General features: G+C 49.5%; 1 long non-coding RNA gene across 10 annotated transcripts; it reads right to left on the bottom strand.

Annotated features, from left to right (window-relative positions):
* Positions 1-24194, bottom strand: LOC119250968 (uncharacterized). 10 transcript variants are annotated; one of them, XR_008552758.1, is made up of 5 exons: positions 24027-24194; positions 15256-15385; positions 4831-7811; positions 3791-4739; positions 1-74 (listed from the first exon to the last, which is right to left on the bottom strand). It is a non-coding gene; the product is annotated as an uncharacterized LOC119250968 (long non-coding RNA). The 10 variants fall into 10 exon arrangements; XR_008552757.1 differs by lacking the exon at positions 1-74 and adding an exon at positions 2498-2685; XR_008552759.1 differs by lacking the exon at positions 1-74 and adding an exon at positions 2498-2681.
* Between the last annotated feature and the right edge of the window lie 648 nt (positions 24195-24842).

Raw genomic sequence — 24842 nt, 5'->3', positions numbered from 1 at the left:
CGCTCCGCCTCGGGGCCGCAGCCCGTGCGTCCCGTCCCGCTCCCGGCGGCTCCGCCGCAGTCTCGGTTCCGGACCTGCAGGGCAGAAAAGGGAAACCCGAGCCGGTGCCCTTCGTCCCGGGAGCAGCAGCTTCGTGGGGAGCTGGCGGAGCGGGGGCGCGCGCAGGGAGGCGGGGCCCTGGCCGGGGCGGGGCGGGGCCCTGGCCGGGGCGGTGCGGGGCGGCGAGCGGAGCGGGGAGCGGGGCCCAGGCCCGGGCGGGGCGGCGCCGGGTAGCGGCGGCCACGCGGGCGAGGGTCAGATCGCGCAGGGCCCCGGGCGCTGCGGGCGCGGGCCGTTGTGGGGGCCCCCGCGCCCTCCTGCTGCACCCCTCTCCTCCCGGGGGAAGCAGCGGGCGTCGGGGAGAGGACTGACGGACGGGCGGGCGGGCGGGGGAGGGGAGGAAGGGGCTGGCTTGGGGGTCGCCCCGCCTCTGCACCCCGAGGGAACAGACGCGCACTCGCGCAGCCGCGCCCTCCCCGTCCGGGTCCCGCGCCGCGGGATAGGGACGGCCTCCGCGTGGCGCGGCGAGTTCGGGCCGCTTCTCCTCGGCCCGGAGACCCCAGTCCCGGCGCGTGGCCGGGGGGTGGGGGGGCGACGCATCCAGGAGGCGCCCTTGCCCGGGAACTACAACATCCAAGAATGCGCCGCGCCCGCCGAGACTACCACTCCCAGAAGCCCGAGGCGGGCCGGGAGCGGGGCGTGTCCGTGGGGGCGGGGCCCGCGCGAGGACCAGAGAGGCGGAGGCGCAGACCCCGAGTCACACAGCGGCCCTCGGCGCCCTCCGCCCGACAGACGCGGCCCTCGCGCGCCCCAGCTGCGCGTCCAGCCCTCGCCGGTCACCTCGCGGGCTTGGCCGATTCCCCACCGCTGGGACGAGCGATTTCCCCGCAAACGTCGGGGGCTCCCCAGTTCGAGCACGGGTGACGATGACAGACCCGCCCGCGCCCCGACGCCTGCAGCCCCGCACGCTTGGCTCGCCGCCAGCGGGACCCCGAGGGGGCAGAATAGGGGGGCGCCGGGGGAAGAAGCGCCCAGGGGTGCCCGGGAACCGTCTCGATGCGCAGCGAGCTCTCGCCCCGCCGCCCCCTCCTTCCCGCGCCCGCCGCGGGGTCTGTCCTGGGTACGGGGCGGCGCCTTCAGGGACTGGCCCACGCGGGGAGCGCGGCGTCTGTGCCGAGAAGCTTCTTCCCCGGTGAGCCCCAGGGTCCCCGCGGGCCTCCACTGACGGGACGAGGCCACCGGCGGGCCGGGGTCGCCCTCGAGACGGACTGACGGACACGAGCGCAGCCGCCGCCGCCGCCCAGACCGAGTCCACTAGTGGGACCGAAGCCTGAGCAAGTGCGCGGGACCCCCCAGGCTCAGGAGGCCGGGCAGGAGGGGCGAGGGGTGCAGGGAAGGTCCGCGGGCGCGCGCGGGCTCTCGGCACAGTCACCAGGTCATGTTGGGGCGCGGAGGCGCCAGAGGCGGGCGGGTCAGTCTCCTTGGCCGGGCGGGCGCTGCTTCGGGGACGAAGGTGCAGCCGTGCCCTCAGCTCAGTTTTCCGGGGCCAATAGTGGGGGCTGGGAGGCTCGTGGCCCCCGAGCCCGGAAATCAGGGGAGCCCCTCCCCGGAGCCCCGCCCTGGCGCGGGATCCTGGACGCCGAGGGCCGCGCTGGGCAGGACGCTCTCCCCGGACGCGGCTCCGTGGGCGCGAAAGGGCCGCGACCCCCCCCCTCCCCGAGACCGGGGCCACAGGTGCAGGTGACCCCTTGGACTCACTTCCTGCCCTGGGGGGGAGCCTGAACCCCGCCTCTGTGGGGCCCCCACACGGAAGGAACCGGCGCCGGATGTGCGGCTGGAGCAGGAGCCGCGAGAGAGGCTGCCGGGAGGGCCCCCCAACCGCCCTCCGCGTCCCCCTTCTCCCCATCCTCTCCGCTCACCGGTGGCTCCCCAAGGCCGACAGGGCCCCCCAGCGCGCCCCTCTCCCCTCTCGGGCAGAGCGCGGGGTCCCGCACCCGGAGACTCAGGAGGCGGCGGGAGCGGAGGCGCTTCCCGGCCGCGCTCACCGCGTCGGGCGAGGATGCTGCGTCCTTCTCGGGGCCATGGACTCTCTGGCCGGGCCGCGGTGGGGCTGGCGAGGCGGGGACGGGGCCACGCGCAGGGAACTCGGGCCGGCGAGGAAGGGATGGACGCGGGGGCTCCGGGGCTTATGTTGGGCCGGGAGGAGCGCACGGGCGGGCCCGTCCCTGAGCGTGAACCGCGTGGCCCCGGGCTCACTCCGGCTCCTCGGGACCCAGAGGGCGCCCCCCGGGCGGGCTCCCCTCTGTCCCGCGGGCCGTTTTTACTCCCGCAGGGTTAAGGGGGCGTTTGGGGCACACGTTGTAAGCTTTCCGGGCTGAGCCCCCTCCCGCCCCAGGCCCAGCAGCGGGAGGGCAGGGCGGGTGCCCGGGGTGTCTGGCGGGGGGGCGGGGGTGTCTGTATCATTAACATGTGATTTTAACTTTGTGTGATGTTTAATATTTAAATTAATCATGTTGTTTCTGTGTCGGATGTCACTCAGCAGTGTGAAGGCAAGACGAGTCCACATTTTGGATGCGGCTGGACTGTTGACTCTCCCTGTGGTGTCACAGTGCGCTCCCTGCAGGTGTTCACCTTGTGTTCTCCTCACTGGTGAGGGGTAAGGAGAGGGTGTGTCATTAATATGTTTCTTCTGTGGTGGGATCACAGCACTGCCAGGATTCTCCACTTTCAACATTTAACACTAACATAAGGACTTTCCACGCCATTAAAGACTGTTCAGTGTTACTGTATCTAGCTTTTACATTTAATTTTGTGTATATTGGGGGGTTTTATTTGGATAGTTTTGAATCATTTTACTGTAAATAAAGTGTTATTGAACATTGTTACACATACAGATTTATCAGAATTTGAAAGCATTTCCTTAGGTCATTTCCAAAATTAAAATTACTATTTCCATTGAAAATGTATTTTAGGGCCTCCCCAGTGGCGCAGTGGGTTGGGCGCAGCCTGTGGAGCTGTCCGCAGCCTCCGCAGCGCCGGGTCAATCCCGCCGGCCTTGGAGCAGCCCACATGACGCGCAGACCCCTCCTGTCTCCCGGCTGCGCCCCTCAGCAGTGTGTTTCAGTCAGTTTGTCTGTTCTGCCCCCAACTCTGTCTCTGGTGAAACCTCTCTAACACAACGCCCATGTCTGGCTTACAACCCAGTTCTTGAGTGCATAAATAATCTTTTAAGATTTACTTATTTATGCACACAAGAACTGGGGTACAGGCCAGAGATGTGGGGGGTGAGAGGATTCATCAGAGACAGAGTGGGGAACAGAACAGGCAGACTGACTGACTGAAATGCACTCTGAGGGGAGCAGCGGGCATGACACGAGAGGTCTGCTGTGCCATATGTGGAACCTTCTCTGGCCAGCTGGGATCGAACTGGTGCTGCAGAGGCTGTAGACAGCTTCACAGCGCTGTGCTCAACCGCCTACACCACCAAGGGAGGCCCTGTTTTATATACAATTCTTAACACATCTCGCTTTATTTGCATTTAGAGTTAGGACCTTCTACCTTTTGATTTTTAGATTGTGAGAGGTTATGGAAAAATTTCATCTTTATTTATCCCGCAGGCCCAGAGGTGATCTTTTTCCAAAGTCTGAGCCCTGAGCCATTGGGCGACAGAGTACCCATGGCCCCAGCAGGGGCACATTTGCAACTTGAAGCAAGCAGGGAGTAGAGAAGCAGGAGACTTCTAAGAGCTCACCTGGTCATCTGGGGGGCACAAGTCAGGCTCCTGGCCAGTCACTTCCTGAAACTTTTAGTCCACCCCCAGGCCTTGTCCCAACATAACTCCAGCTAATGAGCAATGATACCGGAATTGTCAGGTCTAGTCTCCCAGCCAGGAACGGATTCCAGGCTGCAGGGCAGTGCTGAGCCCCAGCCGCTAGACCCCCGACGGGTTGGTGTCTCACGAAGCCGCAGCAGGAACTTCGCAGACGCTCAGGCAAGCAAGCGAGAAGAGGCAGTTTGTTTAGAAAAAGAAAAAGTTTATTGAGGAGAAAAAGAACAGAAATAAAGTGGGACTCCCAGGCCAGGGAACCAGGCCTGGGAGGGGCAAGGAAGCCAAAGTGGAGTCGTGTCTTAGGGAATATATACCTTTTTTCCCTCATTATTCTAAAGCTGCCCCAGTCTCTTTGTGATTGGTTAGCTCTCGGCTGTCTTACTTAATTTGCTACTGAGTAGGGGGATCTTCACGTTCCTTATCTAACAGCTTTCTCTTTCCCCATTTGTTGCATCTTTAAATTTATGGCCCAGTCTTCTGGATGGGCATCCCTGCATTGAAGTTAAACAGCTGCCCTTCTAATGTGACCATAAATTAAACCACTCTCCATTTCTCCAATCTCCGCCTCCCTTTACCACCTGAAGGAAACCAGGACCAGCATTAACAATGTTGTCCTTGGTCCTGGCATGTTTGTTTTTCCTAATGGAATTGGTTATATTTCTTTGGTTGTCCTTATCTCTGAAGCCTCCCTAAATTCCTCAGAGGTCCCCTCCTGCACTGTCCCTAAAACTGCCTAATAACCCTAGCTTGCCCTGTCTCAGCAGGTCACAGTGGGCTGGGGCAGGCGGGCTGGGGCAGAAGGCACAGGCAGGTCTGTTGCAAGCTCCAGGACTTCCAGCCTTTCACCGACAGTGTCTGCCGCAGCCAGACCCTAAAATATCCGCAAGTCATTAAAACAGCAAACAAGGTTGCTTGAATTTCTGGGGAAGATTTTTTTTAACCGTTGTTAAAAATCCCCTTACCTGAAGCTGACATAAAAGCAAGGCGTGGGGCCTCTCTGATGGCGCAGGGATTAAGCACAGCACTGTGAAGCCATCTGCAGCCTCTGCTGCACGTGTTCCATCTGATGGAGGGCAAGAATGGAAAGACTGGAAAGGGAGGCCTCACGTGACGAAAACCTGACTCACGCGAGGAGGTGGGGGTCGAGGGGAATAACAGGACCATTAACCCAGCTGTGGAGGTTGGACCCTTAGACGCCAGTGCCTTGTCACAAGGCAGGAGACGTGAGCAGGATCCGATGCGCTAGGGAGTGGCGCACAGGCCTGAGGGGAAGGATATGGAGATTGGGCCCACCCTGGAATCTCTGGTCCCTTTCTAGTGTTGCCTGTTAACCGACATCAGCAACAAGCAGCCACTCCACGGAGGAGTGACCCTCCCAAAGAGAAAAGGGCTGTATCAGGGCAGTCTCTGCACGGGCTCGGGGCAGCCGTCCATCTGCCCACCCGTGACTATGCAGGTGCCTCTTCTCACCAACTCTCTCCCTCCGCAGGGCAGCAGCCTCCTGCCTGCCGTGACCTGTCAAGGCCGCCCGCCTGCAACCATGCAGGCCTCTTTCAGCAAAACCTGTCCCTTTCCCTTTCCCTCATAAACCTGCCCTGTTTTTGGTTTTGTTTTTTTGTGGGACCCTCGCCAGCGGCCAGGGAACGAACAGGCGCTGCAGAGGCTGCGGGCAGCCCCTCAGCCCAGCGCTCAACCGCTGTGCCAGCAGGGGAGGCCCTAAATCTGCCCTTTAATGTAACTAGTGTCTCTGTCTCGTGGAGAAACGTGGCTGGGGAACTCGCTGTGTCCTGCTGTAATGGGAGCTCTGGGGGCACCTTTCCCAGAGTGACCCCCGGGACCCGCACACACTCTACAACCTACAACATTTTGGCGACCATGAAGGGACTCGTCACGTCATCTGGTGCCAACATCACATCCCCAGCCGGGAAGGTGACCCGCAGGGTGCCGCAGACCTCTCCTGTCTCCCCGCTGCTCCCCTCAGCAGTGGATTGCAGACAGTCCACCTGTTCTGTTCCCCACTCTGTCTCTGGTGAATCCCCTTACCCCCACCCCCGCACCTCTGGCTGCACCCCAGCTCTTATGTTCATAAGTAAAGAAATCTGTTTAAAAAAATAAGTAAAAATTGGCCTTCCTGGTGGCACAGGTGGTTGAGCGCCGCACTGTGAGGCTGTCCGCAGCCTCTGCAGCGCCGGTTCAATCCTGGTCGGCTGGCGAGACTCCCACATGGCGCAACAGACCTCTCCTGTCTTGCCTGCTGCTCCCTTCAGCAGTGTATATTTCGTCAGTCTGCCTGTTCTGTTCCCCGCTCTGTCTCTGGTGAATCCTCTCACCCTCCAGTGCATCTGGCCTGTACCCTGGTTCTTGTATAAAAATAAATAAATCTTAAAAAAATTAAATAAAAGCACGACTAAAACATCATTTACCTGCAGATCTGGAAATGGATCCTAGTGCAAACATTACAAAGCAGCTGCTATTCAAAATACATTGTGAGAAAAATGAAGGCTCTCGGCTCCACATAGAATGTTTCTCATTGCACATCATGGTGCAGCACAATACACTTTGGCCCAGACTCTGACATCCCTGTGTCTGTCCTGTGGTTTGGTGTAATATTCAGCCTTGAGCCAGGAGCCTGTGTTTATTTTGGGGGCTCAGACGGGTCTCCTGGGGACTGTGCAATCTTGGCTGGCCTCTCTCTGCCTTTGGATGGCCTCTCTCTGCCTTTGGATTGTTGAGCTCTATAGAGGATCTTCTACTGCCACTTTCACTTTAGTTGTCTGGTTCTACTTCCCTGCTCAGCTTTTTCTTTTTTCTTTTTTTTTTTCTTTTCTCTTTAAATTATACAAGGGATCTCTTTTAAACATTTCTTTCAGGGAAGATTTGTTAGTGGACCACTTCTTCAGCTTTTGTTTGGGAAGAACATTTTTACTCTCTTGTCTCTGTAGGAGAATCCTGCAGGTTAGGATATTTGTGACCCGTATATTTTATCTCTATTCTGAATGTGTTATTTCATCCTGAGACAGGGCAAGCTAGGGTTGTTAGGCAGTTTCAGGGACAGTGCAGGAGGGGACCTCTGAAGAATTTGGGGAGGCTTCAGAGATAAGGACAACCAAGGGAAAGTAACTCATTCCACTAGGAAAAACAAACATCCCAAGACCAAGGACAACATTGTTAATGCTAGTCCTGGTTTCCTTCAGGTGGTAAAGGGAGGCGGAGATTGGAGAAATGGAGAGTGGTTTAATTTATGGACACATTAGAAGGGCAGCTGTTTAACTTCAATGCAGGGATGCCCATCCAGAAGACTGGGCCATAAATTTAAAGATGCAACAAATGGGGAAAGAAAAAGCTGTTAGATAAGGAAAGTAAAGATCCCCACTCAGTAGCAGATTAAGTGAGACAGCCGAGAACTAAGCAATCACAAAGAGACTGGTGGAACTTTAGAATAATGAGGGAAATAAGGTATATATTCCCTGAGACACGACTCCACTTTGGCTTCCTTGCCCCTCCCAGGCCTGGTTCCCTGGCCTGGGAGTCCCACTTTATTTCTGCTCTTTTTCTCCTCAATAAACTTTTTCTTTCTATAAACAAATCTGCCTCTTCTCGCTTGCTTGCCTGAGCGTCTGCGAAGTTCCTGCTGCGGCTTCGTGAGACACCAACCCGTGGGGGTCCAGTGGCTGGGGCTCAGCGCTGCCCTGCAGCCTGGGATCTGTTCCTGGCTGGGAGACTAGGCCTGACAATTCCGGTATCAATCCCCTCCTTGCACTACAGTCCTCCAGAAATGTAAGTTGGGTCCATCCCCACATATGCACAGTCCATGACAGAAACTTGTTAAGAGGTGCTGGGATCTGGACTTCATCCTGGTGCGGTTACCTGAGCCTTCTGAAAGGATAACTCTACAAGACTTTCCATGAAAACCAGCATCAGGAACATCATTGGTACACTCTACCTATAGACAAGAGAGAGAGAAATTGGAGAAAGATGAAAATTTCCATAGAAAGCAGTCCGATAAATCCAGAAAAGAAGAAACTTATTATATAAGGAAAAGAGAGCCAAGATCACCTATTTTCTGGGGCTCAAGGACCATAGGGAAAGCTTTTGGTATGTGGACCTGGCAAGACTCTTGTGTATTGTTGGAGTGCTATGCAAGAAATCCCAGGTCCAGACATGCAAATGAGCCCTCTTACTTTCCTTTTGCTTTGTGAAATGAATGTGTATATTATTGTAAAATAGTCTCCTTTGTGGGCCTCCCCTGGTGGCGCAGCGGTTGAGTGCTGGGTTGTGAAGCTGCCCGCAGCCTCCGCAGTGCTGGTTCGATCCCTGGCTGCCAGAAGGGTCCCACATGGTGCGCAGACCTCTCCTGCCACCCGCTGCTCCCCTCAGCAGTATACTTCCTCAGCCTGCCTGTTCTCCTCCCCGCTCTGGTTCTGGTGAATTCTCTCACTCTCTCGTGCTTCTGACTGTACCCAGTGCCTGTATAAATAAATAAATAAATCTTAAAAAATTAATCTCCTTTGTACTCACTGAGTATTTCTGCTGGGAGAAAAAGATGAATACGTCAGGGGCTATCAGCAAACATTTCCATTTTAAAGCCATTTCAGTGACTCATACAGGGCTGCCACCATGTAAGGCCAAATGTGGCATTTACTCTATGATGCTAATTAAGTTCATGCATGTTTGCCTGGGGCATTATTTCTTTTCCCTGGATGTTCCTATAAGACTCAGAATTGAGAATATTATTCACTGTACACAAAAATATAAAGGGTCTTTGTAATGCAGTCAAATATAAATGACATTTTAGGGTATCATCACTGTGAATGTTACATGAATCTCAAAGTCAAAAATCTGTTCACCTTATTAATTCAAGCATTCACCTTAATTCAAGCATTTTCTACATGGATATAGAATATTGAGTTCAATTCTTTCCTCTGTTTAGTGAGATGAGCTCTATATACTGACCTTGTTTTTACAGATTTATTTCATTCTATTGTTCCCAATATGAGTTAATTTGCATTTTGGGGCTTTATATGTACCTAGTTGGCCAGAAAATTGAGCAATTGAGCAGGCAAAATATAAACAGACCAAAAAACCCCACAAAACCTGCAACAAAAACACCCTCTTATGTTCAGAACAATTGAATAGCAATATTTCTCTATATTAAAGACAAGAAGCTACCTATAAATCCTTTTTCAATTCCATAATAGTTATAGCCTGAAATTAGTGATGCAAAAGTAGCTTTCACAGTTCCTGTGCAGTTATGAGTGATCATGTGACTCATTCTTCCCAATACAAAGTGAACAAATGTGACAGATGTTACCTCTGGACATGATAAGAAGCTCATGTTTCTTCTCAATGACCTCTTAGTCCACATACAAAGAATTGATGTAATATACTATGATATTATCTAGGATAATTGATCTGTGAGCCAGAGGTTGCTAGTATTCTTACAAGACCAAGCAGGAAAAAAATGGTTCAAGAGAACTGTTCTAAGAAAGAATTCATAAGAAAGAATTTTTTATTCTGTTGAACTGCTGCATTTGGATTTAATGATCACCACAATCTTGTGGGTCTTCACTAATCTTTACAATAAATATACTTTCTGCTATTGCTTACAAATCTTTAAGATTTCCAGAAATCCCAGTCTATATATCTCCCTAGGAGCTTCTGTAACTTCACCTACTTTTCAATCAAGTGCACATACTTTGTGGGTATTTCAATGTGTTAAAGACTTTACTTGGGGGGGAGGGCGGGCAGAATGTCATACATATTGGTACGAAATGAAATTTTTACTGGAATGATAACTATGACATTAACAATGCATGGCGATAAGTAGTGATTTTACCATTTCTAAAAACAGAAATACATCCCCTTAAATTTAGCCGATATTATTTGTTGTGCCCATGAACATTATCCAACAGGTTTGATGACACCGCACTTCCTGCCTTCATATTCAGACAGTGAAAGCTGTTTCATGGGACAAGTGTTTTAGATGAAAAGGAACAGGTAGGAAATAAAAGTGTAATGCAAATCTAGACCCATAGCTGGATAGTTGACAGCTGCATGTCTGCAGGAAAAGAGTCAATATTTTCTGTGAGGATAGACTGAAAGGGATTAAAGTACAGCTGGATTTTATCCGATGCTCCGTAACAGTACACATTTCTCTCAGACGTAAAAGAAGTATCTGGATGAGTCTGATGACTTAGACTATTCAGTAATCACAAATTCTATCACTTTTCTTTGTATATAAATATTGATAATTTTCATATATCTAATGTGGCATTTCAGAAATAAGAATGTGTTGCTCAGTACTGTTGAATAGATTCCGGTTTGCTCAATGATGCCTGTGTGATGACTTCTTTAAAACCTTACCAAAATGATATACACAATTTGTGATATTTTTACTAGACTGAGAAAGATATGACCCCGTGATCTCAAGAACTGTGAATTTTGAATGGTACTATGCTGCACCTCCACCCTGCAGTGACCTTCAGGGCTAATGGCTGTTGCCATGGTCCCTGAGGTCCGGCGTGGGCAAGGAACCATGCGCGCAGGGGGAGAACAGCAAACTCCCTAACATGCAGAGAAGCCGAATGCCTGCCAAGAGATAACAACTACCAGACTTAAAAGGGATGCTGACCACACGGAACCTTATCTCGCTTTCTCAAGGCCCACAAACTTTATTCTACAGCAACTGTCTTACTAAAATCTTTTCTTTTTCCTTACTAAAATCTTTTCTTTTTCCTGGTCTAAAAAGGTCATTGGTTGCTGATTAAAAAACACATGTAATCTAATAACTGGACTAACTCAAATGAAACATTACAAAACTCTGTGTAATAGTAGAATGGTTAGTAATTTCTAGGTTATGTGCTCAGCTTTGATAGCTTTGATGTTAATAAAAAAGCATTGCATTATAAAAGGTAAAATAAGTTAGTGGTAGTGAATAGTTATTAAAACAAAAAAGTAATTACATAGAACAAAAGAAATATTATTAGCCTGACTACTCAGGAATGTCACTAGGTCCAGATGTAAGTTCGGACGTAGATCACTGCCCTGTCAATGATAAGCTAAACCTATGAGCCAGCTGGTTTAGTTCACTGATAACTGATCCTATGCCTTTAGAAAAACATATATATACTGGCCATTAACTCAAATAAAGTTACACTCAGATTTTTCACTCTCTAGAAGTGTGTCTGTGTGTCATTTCTTTCGCCGACTCCCTGACCACCCTGCGCACTTCTCTCAACCCTGAGACGGCCTCATTGTCTACTGCTGTGCTGGTCCGCGGATTCTTCTAGAAATTTCCTAATTATGTTTATATATTACCTTGATCAATATGTTTTCAATGTTATTCAGAAGAAAATAGACCTTTTATTTACATATATATAAAAAATATATACTTTTCAAGAAACTATTAACTGTTCTTCCATCAACATTCAGTTAATCTTATTTATTCAATAAATTCAATCCCCAAATACTTTTTTTGGTTTTATGTTTGTCAGGCAGAATCGTATGTTCATTTTTATTATATTCCTGTGCACAATGTGAAAGTTACTGGCAGAATGCAGAGGTAATTCATATGAGGAAAAGTTTTCTGGGGGGGGGAGCATGGGATGAGACATTCTTATTTAAAAAACACAAGAGGGGACCTCCCTGGTGGCGCAGTGGTTGAGCGCTGGGTTGCGAAGCTGCCCGCAGCCTCTGCAGTGCTGTTTCGATCCCGGCTGCTCCCTGGCCACAGGAGGAGGGTCCCACATGGTGCGCAGACCCCTCCTGCCACCCACTGCTCCCCTCAGCAGTGTACTTCGGTCCCTCTGCCTGCTCTGCTCCCTGCTCTGGCTCTGGTGAATTCTCTCACCCTCTCGCGCTTCTGACTGTACCCAGTGCTTATATAAATAAGTCTAAAAAAAAAAAAAAAAATAGAAAAGAAAGAAAGAAGAGAGATGGGCTTGAGTCCAGATCTTAAAAAAATTAATAATAGGGCCTCCCCGGTGGCGCAGCGGTTGAGCGCTGGGTTGCGAAGCTGCCCGCAGCCTCTGCAGCACCGGTTCGATCCCCGGCCAAGGAGGGTCCCACATGGCGCGCAGACCTCTCCTGCCGCCCACTGCTCCCCTCAGCAGTGTACTTCGGTCCTTCTGCGTACTCTGCTCCCAGCTCTGGCTCTGGTGAATTCTCTCGCCCTCCCGCGCTTCTGATTGTACCCAGTGCTTGTATAAATAAATAAATAAATAAATCTTTAAAAAAAAAAAAAATTAATAATAAAAAAAAAAATCACAAGAAACTCTTAGTTTCATCCTGCAAATGCTGTGAAAGCTAAAAACAAGGATTATGTTGCTATACATTACTCTAAGGACAAAGACTGAAATTTAGCCTGGTCCACAGACCCTGGATCATCTGTACTCCATCCCTCTTCCTTTAAATAAACAGAAAGATATACCCAGCTCATGGGTTGGAGGAGTCAGCATTGTCAAAATGGCCATCCAACCCAAGGCAATTTAGAGATTCAATGCAATCCCAATAAAAATCCCAATGGCGTTCTTCAAAGAAATAGAACAAAGATTAATGAAGTTCATCAGAAAACACAAAAGACCCCAAATAGCCAAAGCTTTCCTGATATCAAAGGGGGGAAATGAAGGTATCACACTTCTGATTTCCAACTATATGCTAAAGCCAGAGAAGTTAAAGCAGCATGGCAATGGAACAAAACCAGACACAGAGACTAATGGAACAGAATTGAGAGCCCAGAAATAAAACCACATTTATGGACAATTAACATATAAGACAGGAGCAAAGTCCATACACTGGAACAAGGAAAGCCTCTTCAATAAAGGGTGCTGGAAAAGTGGACTGCCACATGTAAAATGATGAAACTAGATCATAACCTCACAGCACACATGAAAATCAATTCAAAATGGATAAAAGACTCGGATATAAGACCTGAAACCATCAAACATATAGAGAAAAACCTATGTAAAACGCTCCCTAACATCAATCTCACAAACATATGAAGAAGAGAGGAAACAATGGATACTACATTAAACTAAAAGTTTTCTGTACGGCAAAAAAGACAGTGACCCAAACAAAGAGACATCGTCTGAATGTGAGAACACACCTGCACACCCTACCTCTGATGAAGAATTCATATCAAAGATCACAAAGTACCTATACAAATCACCAAAATGAAAACAACCGAATCAAAAATGGAAAAAGGATCTAAACATTCACTTCCCTAAAGAAGACATGCAGATGGCCAACAGGCACATGAAAAAATTCTCTTTCTCATTTATCTTCAGGGCAATGCAAACCAAACCATCACGAGACACCACCTCACACCTGTGAGAATGGCCCACAGTTAAAAAACACACAAACAACAAGTGCTGCAGACGATGTGGAGAAAAGGACCCTCTTATGCTGTTGGTGGGCATGTGAACTAGTCTAGCCACTATGGAAAGAAGTGTGGAGATGCCTGAAAAGACTGAAAATGGATCTTCCACATGACCAAGCAGTTCCACACCTCGGTATCTACCCAAACAGCACAAAAGTGGGGCCTTCCTGGTGTTGCAAGGGGTTAGTCTCAGCACTGTGAAGCTGTCCGCAGCCATTGCAGCACAAATCACCCTGGCCAAGGAGGTGACCCACTAGGCACAGCGGACCTCTCCTCTCTCCCTGCTGCTCCCTTCCACTCCCCTCAGCATTGTACTTGAGTAGACCCAGCTGTTCTGCTCCCCACTCTGTCTTGGTTTGTACTGTCACTGTGCCTTCCACACCTCTGGCCTGCACCCCAGCTGCTGTATGCATAAATAAATAAATCTTACAAAAAAAAAACCAAAGAGCACAAATGCACTAATCTGAAAGGAAACCTGTGCTCCTATGCTCACTGCAGCACTATTTACACTAGCCAAGATGTGGAAACAACCTATATGCCATAGGACAGATGGGGGGAACAGGATGGGGCCTGTAGACACAACGGGACACTACTCTGTGATAGAAAAATGATAAACTCAAGCCGATTGCAGCAACATGGATGGAGCTGAAGGGATGACTCTAAGCAAAGTAAGCCAGAAGGAGAAAGATAAACACCGGATGGTCTCACTTACATGTGGAGTCTAGACAAACCAAACACAGAATCAGACAGAGACAAACTGTAAATGGACCCTTGACAACACACTGAGTCTGAGACTCTCAGGACCGTTAGGGGGAGGGGGAAGAAAGGGCGACAGTATAGAAGTGGGGGCAGGAGGAGCGAAGGAACATGGGGCTAGCAAGGAAGGGAGGACAGGAGGACACTTTTCAAAGAGCACACGGATCATCCTCTAGGATCAGTCACGTACTGGGTCACAAGACAAACAGCAACAAGCACATGAAGACTGAAATCATACCAGGGTGTTCTCTGACCATAATGGCATCAAGCTAGAAGTCAACTATGCAATGAGCATGGAACCCCCACTCTACATGGAATGGAACAACACGCAACTGAGTGACCACTGCATTCATGATGACATCAAAGAAAAAATTAAAAAGTGCCTTGAATAACTGAAAATGAGGAAATAACTTTTCAGAAGGTCTGGGGAACAGCAAAAGCAGTATTAAGAGGAAAGTATAGAATAACTCAGGACCACATCAAGAAACAAGAAAAACAAACAAACAAACAAACAAACAAACAAACAAACAAACCCCTGATCTCCCATCTCAAAGAACCAGAAAAAGAACAAAAAAACCCAAAAAGCAGTAGGAGAAGGGAAATAACAAAAAATAAAGCAGAACTAACTGAAATAGAAATAAAAGACAGTCCAACAGATCCATGAAACCAAAAGCTGGTTCTCTGAAAACATAAGTAAAATGTACTAACCTCTAGCAAGACTCACAACGAAAAAAGGGAGAACAATCAAAATAAACAGGACCAAAAATGAAAGAGAAGAAATCAAAACAGACACAGCAGACAGGAACTGTGGTCAGGAAAAAGACACATCCTGGGTCACACAAACACACAATCCGAGATCACGACGCACGTCTATATGCAGACAAGGTCAGCCATCTGGATGAGATGGACAAATTCTGAAGCTAACAAACAGTGGCGCCCAGCATCTGGGAGGTGGCCCACCCGTGTATGAAGACAACTTGGAAGTGGGCTTGGCGTCCTCTACTCAGGGGAAAACCATCAGTGGGTTGGAGGTGAGGAGGGTGGGACACACTTCCTAAGAAACTGGCCAAAGACAAAGTATACAGAGAGATGGAAGTGGCGGTACTGACATAGAGCATGACTGGCCGGGATCCCCAATATCTGACATTATCTTAAAGATCAAGGACCAGGGAAATAAAAACAGGCCAGGGCTGCGTGGACGAGCTGCCCTTCTGGTGAAGCGCTGACTCATGGCAACAGGAGCACCCCGACTGACCTGACACCCTGGGCAGGCTGGCTCCATCCCGGGCTAGAGGATTTCTTCAACACGACGAGGTGACAAGTACTTGGTCTTTCTTTTATTAAAATAATTTACTTTCTGCTTCCTGGCATTACTAATAAAATATCTTAAATGAAAAAAAAGATCAAATGTCAGCATCAAGTAACAGGAAAAAAAAAATCAAGTTTCGGGCCTCTTTGGTGGCCTAGGGGTTAAGCCTCAGCGCTCCCACTGCAACCGCCCACCGCGATGGCCTGAGTTCTGTCCCCGGCCAGGGAGCTGACTTCATGGTGCAGCTGACCTCCCCCTTCTGACCGCTGCTCCCCTCAGCAGTGTATTTCAATGGATCCCCTTTTTTGCTCCCCACTCTGGGGAGTCCTCTCACCCCCAACTCTGGCCTACACCCCAGTTCTGTACGCATTAATAAATAAAACCACATCTTAAAAAAAACTTAAGCTTGAAGGGGAGTTAGGGTTTCTGGGGAATATACTCACTGGGCAGCAGGCTGAGCACCCAGCAGGGCCTGGCGGCCAGGCCCAGCACAGGAAGGTGAGGGGCACGCGGCCTCCCCTCTTCACCAGGTAGGGACCGTGGAGGACAGCAAATCAGGGGGAGCTGACGGGTTAGATTTCAACCTGCTGCTTACCGGAGGCTGGGCTGACACCGCGGGCGTATGCATCAGGTGCGGGGTGTGAGCCCGTGTGGGCCGTGGGGAGGATATTCGGGCTCTACAAGGCGCTTCTTTGACAGGAGGACTGTCCTTACTGGGCATTTCTGGAACCAGATGGGGGGCTCTGGCGGGCGGGTGGAGGTTGCCCTTTTGCAAGACACATTCTGGGAATACAGGGACACCCCATCTGGGCGGGGGCTCCGGGTTCTCACCTGCGTGCGCTGCCCGACCTCTCCACCCCTCTCAGAGGTGGCGGCTCCTCGCGTGGCGCCACCCCCGCCCTGGCTGACCCCCGTCCTCCGCAGCGTCCGCAGTTGAAGATGTTATTGAGGAGGGGCCGAGGCCATGTTGGCGGCCACTGTTTTCCTGGGTCTCCCAGGGGCTGCAAGGGGGAGTCCATGCTGGCCCAGATGTGCTTCCTCCCACTCCCTGGCCTTTATCACAGGTGTCCGTCAGGAGCCGCAGGGCAGCGGGGATCACTGTCCCTCCATCCAGGGTCGCGGCGCGCCCGGGGAGCCCCCAATGGGCGCCAGCAGGGGTCACGGGCCGGCCTGAAGGGTGACCCAGGTGGGGAGCCTCACCCGTGCGGGGATCCAGGCGAGGCCCAAGCCAGCAGACCCATCCCCAGAGCTCCTCTCAGCCCCCTCCCAGCTCAGCGCCCCTTCAGGGGGCGCGGCAGGGGCCTAGACCCCCCTTTGCAGTCAGGGCGCTGTGTGTCCCCGCCATCGCGCCAGCCAGGAGAAGAGGGCGTGGCCAGAAGCCAGGGGAACATGGTAGCCTCTCATCCTGGGTCTCCAGGGTCCAGTGGCTCCGCCTCCCCCGCGCCCCCCCCCCCCCCCCAGCCCAGCCCAGGTCAGGGGGCGGGGCGCAGAGAGTGCCCCCTGCCCCCCGCGGGCCATGCCGCTGGCCTGCTCCGGGGCCGCGCTTCTCTGCCTTAGTTCCCCCAGGACCCTCCAGCGTCCCTCTCCCTCTGCCCCCCTCTAAGGGCTGCACCTCATCACATGGACACGCAGGGATCCTCACCCGCCCCCGAGGGTCTCCGTGCTGGGTAACAGGGTCAAGCGTAAAGATTTTTATCCGTATTTCAGCATTTCCTCATGTCATTTCCCGAAAATACAGAACTACTACAACAGGCAGCAGAGACAGCCTAAGCCCACAGTTCTCTGCGGAATGGTGGAGCAGCGATTCTTTCCTCGGGAGTGAACGAGAGTCCATCCTTCCCCTCACCCTTGCCAGCGTTTCCTCCTGTCTACCGGTCAGTCTTCTTCAAGGTTCTGATGCTACCTTTGCAGTAGAACCAAGGACACAAAAAGCTCCATTATGTACAAGCAATAAATACTTTAGACTCTCAAAAAGGAACATTAGCTCGGCAGTACTAGCAAATGAAAAAATTAAACTATCTCAAGTTTAGGAAGTAAAATAAAAGGGGAAAGAAATAAAAAGCAGCTGTTTGCCCTAATCATCAGGAAATTTTAATGCCACAGGTAACTATCTGTTGATGCACTATATGTATACATATCTCTCTCGCTCGCTCACTCGCCTGCTCGCTCGTGCGCGCGCACCTGCACACGCGTGCGCGTACACACACATACACACACATACACACACACAAAGCCTTTCCTCTGTCTCCAACAATCAGTTTTCACCCTATTCCAGTCACTACTGCCGCCACGGAGAATGTCTCGATGATAGGATTGGAGGAAGGTACTTCTGTATCCTTGTAGCACCCCAAACAAGGGAGGAAGGAGAAGACACATGGGACTAATGAAAAAAACTTGTGTTGAGTCAGCACACTCTGGAGACAACCTGAGCAAACAGCAGGAAGAGCAACTGGCAGGACTAGGAAGTGGCCACCCCAGGGGAGAGGCGTCAGCAGTGCCCACCTGATCTGTCGAGGGGATGGAAGAATCAAGGTACAAACTCAACTTCATAGCATAGCAAAGAGCTTCTGCACGGCAGGCAAGCACACTTCGAAAAGATGTCATTGAGAGAGTAAATAATATGATTGTCAGATGCTATTCTGATAGGAAAAGGCCTAGGCAGCCACAACTCCAGACCTGCCTCTTGCTTACAGCTCTGTGATCCCAAGGTGTCAGAGGAACACGGCTGAGGGCCGCTCCTTGGCAAGCTGACCTGGTCTGCTGCTCACCAGGCATCAACTCAGACACTCACCCGTTTCCTTGGGGTTCTGAGTTCCACACAGGAAGGTACTTAAGACAAGACACTGGCTTCTCAGTGCCCTTTTGTTCATGAGCACACAGGCTGCAGCAGCTTTGGCAGCCTGGGGTGTCAGCCACAACCTTCTTCATCCCTAATCAGTGAAACCTGCAAGGTTTCATTACAGACATTGAAGTGAACATACACGATGAGCACTCGTTCTAACCCTTGATGATCTTCCTGCAATCCTAACTAAGGTACCGTCTACAGATTCTTTAATATCGGTGGTTCACACAGGGCCACATGAGACTTACTCATTTCAGCAGAAACACCCAGATACACTGCAAACAGAAAAGAATATCTTCCCTGAACATGGACGTAGCATTTGTATGTTAGGGATGCTCAGACCTCAGCCTGCTTAGCTTGTATAAAAATTCTTGATCCCAAAACTATAATTTTTGAATTGTAAAGATTCTTCTTGTTCTCTTCCAGGACTTAAGGAAAACAGGCACCTGCCACTGCAAATGTCACCATTTTTCCATGTACACTAATGATGAATAAGCACCCTACAAGTTGTTCTACAAAATTCATTACCTGCAGACCCAAGTGAAAGGCTACTTTTAGTGTTGTTACATGTATGACCTTAGCTCATTTTCCACAATATGGAAACCATGAAAACTCAACACCAAATATTGGGAACAAACAGCAGAGGAGGTTCACTCGAAACCCACCAAAACAAAGTGGCCACTGTGGATTTCCAAGCAATAGCACATACATTATACTGGACTCAGAGAGAAAATAATGCCACAGTCACCCACACAGACTCAGCTCTCCAATTATTCTAGATGATTCTGAATATTAGCTATTATAATATTCTAAATTATTTAATGTAAAATTAAATGATCACTACATCTTCCATTCTATCAAAGATGCCAATTTTTCTGGGCAGAAGAGCTAAAAAGAAACTTCTCTGAAGAGGAAATGCAAATGGCCAACAGGCATATGAAAAAATGTTCAACATAGCTTCTCGGCCTTTTGGCTAAGATCAAGTGTAAAAAATGTTCAACATCACTTGTAATCAGGGAAATGCAAATCAAAACTACCATGAGATACCACCTTACACCAGTGAGAATGGCACATATTAAAAAAAACTAGCAACAACAAATGTTGGCGAGGGTGTGGAGAAAAAGGAACTCTTCTGCACTGTTGGTGGGAGTGCAAACTGGTCCAACCACTGTGGAGAGCTGTGTGGAGATTTTTGGACCTACTAAACATAGAGCTCCCATATGATCCAGCCATTCCACTCCTAGGTATTTACCCAAAGGACACAGAAACATCAATTCCAAAGAGCACCTGCACCCCTATGTTTATAGCAGCACTGTTTACAATAGCTAAGCTTTGGAAACAACCCAAATGCCCAAATAGATGACTGGATCAAGAAGATGTGGTACATATACACCATGGAATATTACTCAGCATTCCAAAAAGATAAACACATGCAATTTGCAGCAACATGGATGGCGCTGGAAGGGATCATGCTCAGCGAAATAAGCCAGAAAGAAAAAGAAAAATGCCGGATGGTCTCACTCATAGCAGGAATCTAGAAAACTTAAATAAGGGACCAGGAAAATGAATAACTATAAGAAAGTGAAAATCAAAATTAACAAAAACACTCTATGGGGGGGTAGAGGGCAGGAGGGGAGGGATTAGGCTCAAAATAAGGGGGTTGCAATTGTATGGGGAATATAAAAATAAAAAATTAAAAAAAAATGCCAATTTTTCAATTGGCCTCAAATAGTAAAGTCTGCATCTAAAGAATATGACCAATTCCACAGGTCTCAGAGATAACATTTACAAGCCCCTGAGACAATACCCACCATCAGATCCATAATGAAAATATTTTTTGTGCACCTTCAAAACTAACTTTTGAACATCTATATTAGTATTCTGTAACATTAAATGAGCTCAACAAATAATTATGCTTATTCAACATCAAAACAAACTTTGAGGGCCTCCCTGGTAGACCAGGGCTTAAGTCTCACCACTATCACCACAATGGCCCACAATATGGCCTAAGTTTGATCCCCAGTCAGGGAGCTGACTCACAGAGGGCACAGCAGACCTCTCCTGTATTACCCGCTGCTCCCCTGAGCAGTGTATTTCAGTAGATCCATCTGTTCTGCTCCCCACTCTGTCCCTGGTAAATCCTCTCATCACCCAACACTGCTGGCCTGCACCCCAGATCTTCTACACAAAAATAAATATTTAAACAAAAAGAAAAACAAACTTTGAATTAGAAATGGGTAGAGTTCTTGTATGCATAAATAAATAAAAATGCATACATAAATAAATAAAAATAAAAATAGGAATGTTGTAAGAATTATATAAAATATTAAAAAAATAAATCTAGGGCCACCCTGGTGTGGCACAGGGGGTTGAGCACCGCACTATGAGTGGGTCCGCAGCCTCCACAGCGTGAGTTTGATCCCCGGCCAGCGGGTGGCCCACCTGGCGAGGCAGACCTCTGGTCTCACCTGCTGCTACCTTCAGCTGTGTATTTCAATTGGTCTGCCTGTTCTGTTCCCTGCTCTGTCTCTCGTGAGTCCTCCCACCCCCAGCTTCTCTGGCCTGTGCCCTAGATCTTTTGTGCATAAATAAATGTTTTAAAAAAATAAATAACAAAACACCAATGATTCAAAGCAATAAAGCACAGCAATGGTACCATGATCCCGAATGTCAACAGTAATGTCCAGTTTGGGGAGCAAAAGGATCAGAGTGTGGTGGCAGGGAGTACTGGCTACCTCACTGCAGACGTCTACATGGATTTACAGCCTGGGGAAGAACTTAGGCAGAAGCCAAGTCATATGTGCTTCCTCTGTAGCTGTTCAATAGCATAATAAAAACTAAACTCCCTATTTTTACTTACCACTGAGATTCAACCAATGATAGCTATAAGTTTTTGACATTTTTAAAAGACCACAATAAATTCTAAAGAGGCTATGTGTATAGCCCAGTCCCTGGCAGACTGTAGGCATTTAGCTAATCCTTGTTCACTATCTTGAGTGTTCAGAGTACTTTCTATCATGGAAAAGAATACACACCCTCCCGTGCTGACAAAACCGCTGAAAAAAATAGTTACATATAAACATCATCATTAAATTGAAGTCCACTTATCCAGATGTGTATACTTTATTAAAACCCAAAGGATTGTTCTCAGAAGTGTCTATAAAGGCACACCCCATCCTGCTTGCTTTGCTTTATCAGATACTGCTTTTCACAAATTGAAGGTGTGTGGCAACCTGGACTGGGCTAAGTCCAGCAGCGCCATTTCCCAAAAAACATATGCTCACCTCATGTCTTGGTGATATCTAATTAGGCTATTTTCTCGTTAGGCAAAATACTACTGCATACTTAATAGACGACACTATAGAGCAAACAATTTTCATTCACACCAGGAAACCAACAAAAAAGTAATGACCTTATTTATGCAATATTAGGGTTGTTGTGGTATTCTGGAAATGAACCAACAATATCTTCAAGGTGTGCCTGCACCACCTTTTATTTGGTGCAATGTAAGCACGCCTATTAAAGCAAAGAAATTTATTTTGCTAAGGCTGCTGTTTGGAGCTGGCCTTACCCCCACTATGGCAAACCTGATGAAGATAGGAGGTGATCACAGCTGGTGCTGGGATAGAGAAACGTTTGTCACAATATGTTTAAGAACATGTATCACGATGAAATAGGCCTATTTTTATCTCCAGAAAATTGTTTTGTATTTTGTTTATATCCAAAGGACAATTTAAAAGTGAAGGTGAGTACAGGACAGTGCACAGATACCAGCGGGCAGAGAGAGCTGCAAACGCAAAAGGTCTGTGAAAAGAAACACCTGCACAGTCACAGGCAGGCGGGAGCGCTGCCTCGCTTTCCAGGGCATTTTGTTAAAGTAGGACATACATCTTCACACCCAACTTCACATTCGGTTCATCGGAATGACAAACATAATCGAGATCATTTCAGAGAATGGATGTGTGCTCTTCAATACTGAAAATTACTAAGAGCAATGTGCAAGAATCTAAACTTTAGAACTATGTAAATAACCTTTTTAAAATCTAATCACAAAATGACACAAGTTCACTGAAAAACTTGTCAACAGAGGAAACATGAACAATAAAACAATCACCATGAAAACCAACATCCTGAGGACACCAGTCACTGCTTCTACTGTGTTTCCCTCTTATATAGATGAGATAGATCAAATCATTAACAATCAAAGGGGGGGGTCTTATCCCGAATAATACTGCAGGCACTGCTGAGGCATTGCTTTCTTATCAATTGTTGTAGATCTCCAGGAATTCCCTCCGGGAGGTACAGCAGCTAAGCCTGCTGTATGGGAATAATTACAGAAAACACTATTTTGAAATGCAGTCTCCTATGAGTAGCAATCACATTTGGGATTAGAGCTATTTCTAAAACTATTAAGGAAATCATGTGCAACATTAAAGACAGCATCTGCATGTAACGCAATTATACATTAAACTTTTATTTTAACCTGAGGCTCTTTCCTTATGAAGGAGGAAGCCCAACACCCACGGAGCTGCTCTGAGGATGGACAGGGTTGCCCACACTCCTCCCCTCCTGCTGGCCTTCAGGGGGTTTATAGTTTAGCCTCATTTGACACTCTCTGATTTAGCCAAAAATATGTAGTCCAAAAATCCCCAACTTTTGTCCTTATTTGTATGATCTTAACACAAGTTCCTTGTCTCCTTTGGACCTTCAGATTGTCAACTACGGAGCAGGAATAATGTCTGTACAGTGCCATCAGTGAGATCACATAACTTAAGTAATGAACTTGTTGCACAGGGTCAGGTAATCTCCAGCAGGTGCTCAATAAACATCGATTTCTTTCCCCTTCCCTGACCTGTTCAACTCTCTCCAAAGCAAGCATAACAGGATTTATGATGGAGGAGGTAATATCAGTTTAACAGATTATAAATATTAAAAAGTAGATTATCGACAAAATTATCGACAAAATTATCCACTTCCCAGGAGAATGAGTGATTGTGGCTTATTCACGCTCTAATACAGGAGGGATCCTCTTAGGGCCAGGTATCAGTAGAGAAAAGACCTCAAGAGCTTAGGAACGGGCCCTTCAGTGTCTCAGATGATTTCCCATGAAGGACCTTCCATCCCCATTGGTGATAGCATCCAGCTATCCCTGCTGTGGGAATCTCGGGGGTGTCCTTTAGTGATAAAGAGATGGTCACAGGTTTCAATACACTGAAATGGTGACTACAAACCCATTTTGGAAAAGCAGACATTGTAGCCAGAGTGTGGCAGCCGTGTGGCTCTTGGTCACTCAAGGCTCAGGAAAGCCTGGTTCTATTCAAGGGGAGTCTGAAGTCGCCTCATGAGGCAGTTTCTAGGTGTCAAAGTTCCCTCTTCCAGGCTCTGATTGGCCACATCAGCTGCACAACAGGTAAGTGATGCCTCACCCTTCAGACGTGGGCCCAGGCCCAGCACGGGCAGCATCTCAGACCCCGTGAGAAATGCAGAGCCCCAGGCACCACGCAACCTACTGGGTAAGAACCTGCACCCCGGGAGACTGGGACTCGGCTCTGCCCTCCCGCCTGCTGGACCTGGCGTGGGGAGGGGGATGTCAGCCCCAGAAAAGTTTACATTCTCCAAATTATGTCCTAAGTCCACAGAGATAAAACACACAGATCAATGGAACAGAACGGAGAGCCCAGAAAACCCATCCGGGGGTTGATCGGTGCAGCAGGGCGGCGCTGGGAGCAAACACGGGGGATGCGCTTTCATTCAGGGGCGCCGCGCACCCTCAGGGTCACACTCGGGAATGTCCTGACCCCCATGTTCCTCCAGGACCCCAATGACCCGCGCAGAGCTCTCCACAGCCCGCCCCGCCCCGGGTCCCCTGACTCACCGCTCGGCCGTCAGCCGCGGGCAGGGAGGCGTCCTCACCCTCCCCTGACCTGCCCAGCTTCTCCCCGCACTTCCCCGCCTCCTGTACTCTGCCCCCGGGGCTTCTCCTTCCACGGCCAGCGGGCCCGCTCCGCCTGGGTGGGCGCGGCTGGAGGCCGCGGCTCAGCCACTTCCGCTCCCGCCGCCGTTCCCGCGTCAGCGCGTAGGGACGGGACGTCACGCGCAGGGGGCGGGGCAAGGCCGAGAAGGAGAGGCTCGCGGGGGTGCCCAGGGGCGGGGCAGCGGCGCGCGCGGCCGAGGCGGGACACTGGCGGGCGGAGGCGCGAGGGCCGGCGGGAGGCGCAGGGGGGACCGAGGGGCGGTCGGCCGGGCGAGGAGGGAACGCAGCCCGGAGAGCCGAGAGCCGTGGGGGGCCGCTCAGAGGGGGAGCAGGGAGCGGGAGTGTGTGACGTCAGAGCCCTGAAGATGGGGAGATAGAATGACGTGGAGGCAAGAACCCGCTGAAATAGGGATTCTCGCTCATTCGGAGAAGAGAACAAGTCGGTATCGCCCTTCTGCGGGGACTCTGGATTTAGATACTAGCATTTGGGATATTACATATATGTGTGTGTCTGTATTAAAAGAAATAGTTGAATTTTTAAAAAAGATTTATTTATACAAGCACTGGGTACAGTCAGAAGCGGGGGAGGGTGAGAGAATTCACCAGAACCAGAGCGGGGAGTAGAACAGGCAGACCGATGTAATACACTGCTGAGGGGCACAGCCGGCATGGCAGGAGAGGTCTGCGTGCCATGTGGGACCCTCGCCCGATGGCTGG

The sequence above is a fragment of the Talpa occidentalis genome, unplaced genomic scaffold, assembly GCF_014898055.3.
Source record: "Talpa occidentalis isolate TD23 unplaced genomic scaffold, MPIMG_talOcc4v2.1 talOcc4.19, whole genome shotgun sequence".
In the NCBI taxonomy this organism is placed as follows: domain Eukaryota; kingdom Metazoa; phylum Chordata; class Mammalia; order Eulipotyphla; family Talpidae; genus Talpa; species Talpa occidentalis.
The sequence above is the reverse complement of the archived record's forward strand: the minus strand, read 5'-3'. Positions and strand labels throughout refer to the sequence as shown.